The sequence below is a fragment of the Alexandromys fortis genome, unplaced genomic scaffold (assembly GCF_014885135.2).
Source record: "Alexandromys fortis isolate MF-2015 unplaced genomic scaffold, M_Fortis_MF-2015_v1.1 scaffold_133, whole genome shotgun sequence".
Taxonomy (NCBI): Eukaryota; Metazoa; Chordata; class Mammalia; order Rodentia; family Cricetidae; genus Alexandromys; species Alexandromys fortis.
Window position 1 is genome coordinate 4,958,760 of NW_026068030.1, and position 5,580 is coordinate 4,964,339.

The window sequence follows — 5,580 nt, forward strand, 5'->3', positions numbered from 1 at the left end:
TTGAGCTCCTCAAATAAGCAGGTCTCTGACCGCAGGGTTCCCTGTCTTAGGCTATGTGGAGGGCTATCCTCGTCCTGACATCATGCCATGTTGAGCCGGCCTGTACGGCCTCTGTATGATGTGCGGTTCAGGGGAGGGCTCCACAATATTCCCGTCATTGGGCCTTTGCATGGATCATTAATGAAAAGACTGCGAGGAGCTCCTCAAATAAAAGATATCACATGTAGGCTGAGCAAAGGTGTAATCTGGGCACCAATAACTCCATCTCCGGACAAGAAGAAGGGGCACCTTCCAAACCCAGTATACACCTTTTAGTCTGGCCCATGGTAATAACTCCTTCCTAAATGCCTACTCCAACATAAAATTACGAGTGCTGCCTGCCAAAAATTAGGGCAGTGTAAAGGGGTCTCAATCTAAAATTCTTAACATATGCATTAAACCCAAACACTTTACAGCGTGTGTCAAACCTTTCCCAACATCAATAAGCAGTTACAAATATCATTAGGTCAATTCCAGTAAGAGTACAATGACAGACATTGTTGTTATTAAATACCACCAGTTCCAGTCTCTGAGCAACAGTCAAAACCCCGATCTTCCCCCTTCTTAAGTGAAGAGGGGTTAATATTTTAACCAAAATGAGTTCTGTGTCCCAAAGATTAAAATAGTCAGATGTTTAGTCTGCATCTTAGCTCCAAAGCAAACAGAATTTAAACTGCAGAAGCAGCTCAGCACTTGTGCTTCAGGGCAGGTGGGATTCCTGAGTGAGGTGAGCTGGATTTTGGCCTCATTCCTCTCTCTTGCCCATGTCTTTTTCAGATAGCGCCTCTTCGGGACCCTGGAATAACTGACCTGCCAGGCGGGTTACAACCCTAGACTAACTGACCCGCTGGGCGTTTACAGTGGTGCCCGAACCAGGAACCTGAATCACGGCTAACTATCAGACGACGATGCGCAGTCCCTGGACAATGGTCCCTGCAATACTTTTTGGGGGAAATGGCTCCTGACAGGAATGCAAGCTGATACAACCCCTTTGGACATCAGTGTAGCAATTTTTCACAAAATTAGGAAACAACCTTCCCAAGAATCAGTAATACCACTTTTGGGTATATATCCAAAGGATGCTCAATCATGCCACAAGGATACGTGCTCAACTATGTCATAGCCAGAACCTGGAAACATCCTAAAGGCCCCTCAGCCAAAGAATGGATAAGGAAAATGTGGTACATTTATACAATAGAGTACTACACAGCAGAAAAAAATAATGACAGCTTGAATTTTGCAGGAAAATGGCTGGAGTTAGAAAACATTATTTTGAGTGAGGTAACCCAGACACAGAAAGACAATTATCACATGTACTCACTGTTATTCTTTCGGTCCCTGCTCTAGCCACGCCCACTCCTTTTTTTACCTCTGACCTCCGCCCGCCATCGCTCTCCCTGTTTTCTCTCCCGGTGTACACACGGCTTTGCCTCCTCTCTTTCCTCCTTTTTTCTCTCTCTTTCTCTTCCTCTTTCCTGTAATAAATATGTTACCTTTATGCCTATCTTTTGTGTCTATGTGTTTGTTACCCGCCGCCACTGCCTGCGCCGAGTGTGCCCTCCCACTGGTGGGAAACTGTAGCCGCTTGTTGCGTGGCGACTCCGCCATCCGGCCCGACGACCGTCTCTTCAGGGCTAGCAGCTGCTTTTATGGCTACTTTTCTGTGTCCATGGGTCTGCTCACAACTGCCAAGCATTGGGAATTCTGCCGGTGGCTTCCCGCTGATGGGAACTCTTTTTTAAGAGTAAGACTCACACATAGGTGGTTTTTAAACATAAAGCAAAGAAAGCCCGCCTACAAACCACAATCCCAGAGAACGTAGACAACAATGCAGACACTAGGAGAGACTTACATATATCTAATCTACATGGGAAGTAGAAAGTAGAAAAAGACAAGATCTCCTGAGTAAATTGGGAGCATGGGAACCTTGGGGGAGGATTGAAGGGGGGAGGGGAGAGGCAGGGAGGGGAGCAGAGAAAAATGCAGAGCTGAATAAATAGCAATAAAAAATCTTTAAGAAAATAAATAGATAAAAATAAAAAAATGTAATATTTCATGATGTATAATAACAGGCGCATTCTTGGGGGGTGCTGAACACTTTGCCTTCATGTATGTCTTTGCACCATGTGTGTGCCTGGCATCTTTAGAGGCCAGAATCAGTCACTGGATCAGCTAGGACTTTTTGTAAGCCACAGTGTGGTCCTAGGGACTGAATCCAGATCCTCTACAGGAGCAGTAAGCGCTTTTAACCACTGATCCATCTTTCTGCCTCTTCTATTTGATTTTCAAAATGGGTCTTTCTAAGTAGCTCTGGGTAGAAAGAAATTCTCTGTTAACTCAGGGTAACATGAGTCATCTGTGACCCATAATTTTTTTTTTTTTTTGAGACAGGGTTTCTCTGTGGCTTTGGAGCCTGTCCTGGAACTAGCTCTGTAGACCAGGCTGGTCTCGAACTCACAGAGATCCGCCTGCCTCTGCCTCCCAAGTGCTGGGATTAAAGGCGTGCGCCACCGGCCTGTGACCCATTCTGAAAATCTTGCAGTAGTTCTACAGAAAGGATTTTGGCTTTCTGTCATTTTTTTTCCTTAGGATTTTGGACTTGAGACAACTTTCCATATATTTGATTCCAAATACAACAAAAAGGCTTCTTCCTTTGCTTTATCTTTTCATAAATCTAGTTTGCTCTCACACAATATACACTCTCATGGCATGCTGTCCTGAGTATGCAGCTCTTCCAAAGCATTTCCTAGTTCATAAAGATCCTGCCTCGCAGAAGAACCGAGTGAAGCTGCTAAAACTCCTAACAATAACCAAGGGCATCATTGAACATATTTCCTCGTTAAGACTCTGCAGAATTTTGAACATGAATATTTTCCTTATACTTGGTTCCCCTAACAGTGACTGTCTCTTTATCCAGGAGGAAGAAATCAACACAATGACTTGAATGGGTATGTGGTCAATGTAATGGTTGTTCTGTCTCTTTAAGAGACAAGCCACACCCACTCCCTCCCCCATCCACTGAGGCAGGCTGATCTTCAGCTTCCAGCCTGAGCTTGCTCTCTTTTCCTTCTTCCTCTCAGAGAGGGAGCTTTGCTTCTGCCTCTCTCCCCACTTCTCTGCTTCCCCCTTCTCTCTCTCTCTCTCTCTCTCTCTCTCTCTCTCTCTCTCTCTCTCTCTCTCNCAGACCATAGTGAACCACTTCACCCTTTCCCCTCCACCACCCCCTGAATAAATATTCAACCTCACTCTGCATGTCGTGTCCATCCATGTCTCTGTCTCCTGCCTGCCCACCATGTGTCTCCCTGCCTGGGACCAGCCACTGCTCAGGGACCGGCAGCCGTCTCTGCCTGGGACTGGCTGCTCCCAGGGCCCACTGTCTGCTGCCACATGGCCCGCTACCACCATTTGGGACCTACAGCATTTCTGTTGCCTAGTGCCGCTGGGGATCTTGCAGCATTAAAAAAAAAATTATAAAACCTTCCCTATGCACGATTCTCCTCCCTATCTTGCCGTGAACTCCAGCGCGCCACTGCCCCCTGGCGCCCAGCCTGGAACTGACACTCACTGCCGACCAGAACCCCCACCCACCAACAGGCAGACTCTGGCTCCCAAAGCCCTGCTCCTGCCCCAACCAACCCTCTGACACCCAGCCTGTCTCTCCCCCTTCTCTTCCTGGTCCTTCCCTGTCGCCCCCCACACTCACACATTCTTCATAGCCAAACTTCGGGGAAGGGTCAGGAGCACCGGGCCGCGCAGCAACACTGCTGCACTGCGTGAGAGGCCCTTCCTCACTGGCGGCTGACCCACAGCGAGCCCAAAACCTCAAACTCTGAGCTCTGGCTGGGCTTCTTCTCCACCGGCCCTCTGCTCTCCCCGACCTCAAACCCTCCCTGACACTTCTCCACACCTTGTCTTGTCCTGAGAGAGCCCCAAGGTTCAGCGGACGTATCCCGTCCCCACCGGTAGGTTTCCTGGCCACCTGTGGCTTCGGGATCACCAGGCCTCGGAGAGTGGCTGCGCAGACGGGACTATGCACTATGTGTGTTGTGCTTGGGTGGGGATGGAGGTGTGTCCTGGACCTGGACTCCTCCTGCCTGCTAGGGACAGCCAGGTGAGCAAGCAATGGTGACACCCTATAGGGACTCCCCTTCTTCCCACAGTTCCTCCTGAAGACTCTCTCCCCTTAGATGTCCCCAGGGAGGAACGAGTTGTGGGTTTGGGGCTGTGGGGGACCGGAGAGGGAAAGGCTACCTGACGGGACAAGGCCCAAGACCCCGAGCACAAACCAGGGACTTTCACCACCGAGACCCAAGCCATGTCTTCACGGAAGCACACATGGAGCACCTTGTTCTAGCTGAGACATCTCTGGCAGGATGCTTGCTTTGCTGAACACCGACATTGATTGAGGACACCTCAGACGAACTGGCATGACCATTTGATCAAGAAAAGAAAACAAAAGGACAAGGAAAGTGAAAACCAGAAGAAAGAAAAGGCGAGAGACAGACAGACAGACATAAAGAGTTACAGCAACAGAGACAGAGAGATTCACCATGGAGAGAAAAGGGAGCGGGTGGGGTGAGGTGGGGTGTCACACCTGCAATCCCTGTACACGGGAGAGGGAGGGGGGATGAGGAGATGAGGAGATCAACCAAAACTCCATTCAGGCTCAGTCTACATTGTGTTGCAACAGAAACCATTCTCGCATACAGGACCCAACGAGCCGTTTAATCGAAACTACACCCAGTCCAAAGAACCCAGTGACTGTATAAAAAATGAGAGCTGGCCGGGCGATGGTGGCGCACGCCTTTAATCCCAGCACTCAGGAGGCAGAGGCAGGCAGATCTCCGTGAGTTCGAGACCAGCCTGGTCTACAGAGCTAGTGCCAGGACAGGCTCCAAAGCCACAGAGAAACCCTGTCTCGAAAAACAAAAAAAACAAAAAATGAGAGCTGAAGATGCAGAAGAACTCGAGTAGAGGAGGTGGGTGTGTGCAGGTCAGGTCCTGCTAGCTAAAGATCAGGAGACAGGGACTGTAGCTGAAAGGAGGAGCAAAGGAAGAGAGAAGGTGAGCACTAGCAAGAGATGATGGTCCCCTGCTACTTTACTCCCTGCCTCTTTCTTCTTCTGATCCTGCTCAGAGAATGATGGCCCGAAACACCAGTCAGCTCTGTTGTTCTTCCTTCCCCTTCTGGCTGCCCTGGGCCCGCCAGGAGACCACATTGACACCAGCCAGATTCTGGCCCTGGAGGGAGCACCTGCTCTTGGCAATCTGCTCACCATGATGGCCAGAAACCGCTCAGGGGATTGCAAAGACAGTGAGTTGACCAGCCACTCATCTGAACACACCTCTTCCCTGTACTCCTTCCATCTTCCCCGCACCCAACCACCCATCCATCGTTGTACCTTCCCTTGACATTTCAGGATTTTCTTCCTCAAGCTTTCTCCGTGGTGACTCCTGAGGGTGGGGAGGTACCCAACCTGACCTATGTATGTCTTTCTTATCTTCTGCCTGGCTCTCCAAAGACATGCCAGAAGCAGTTTG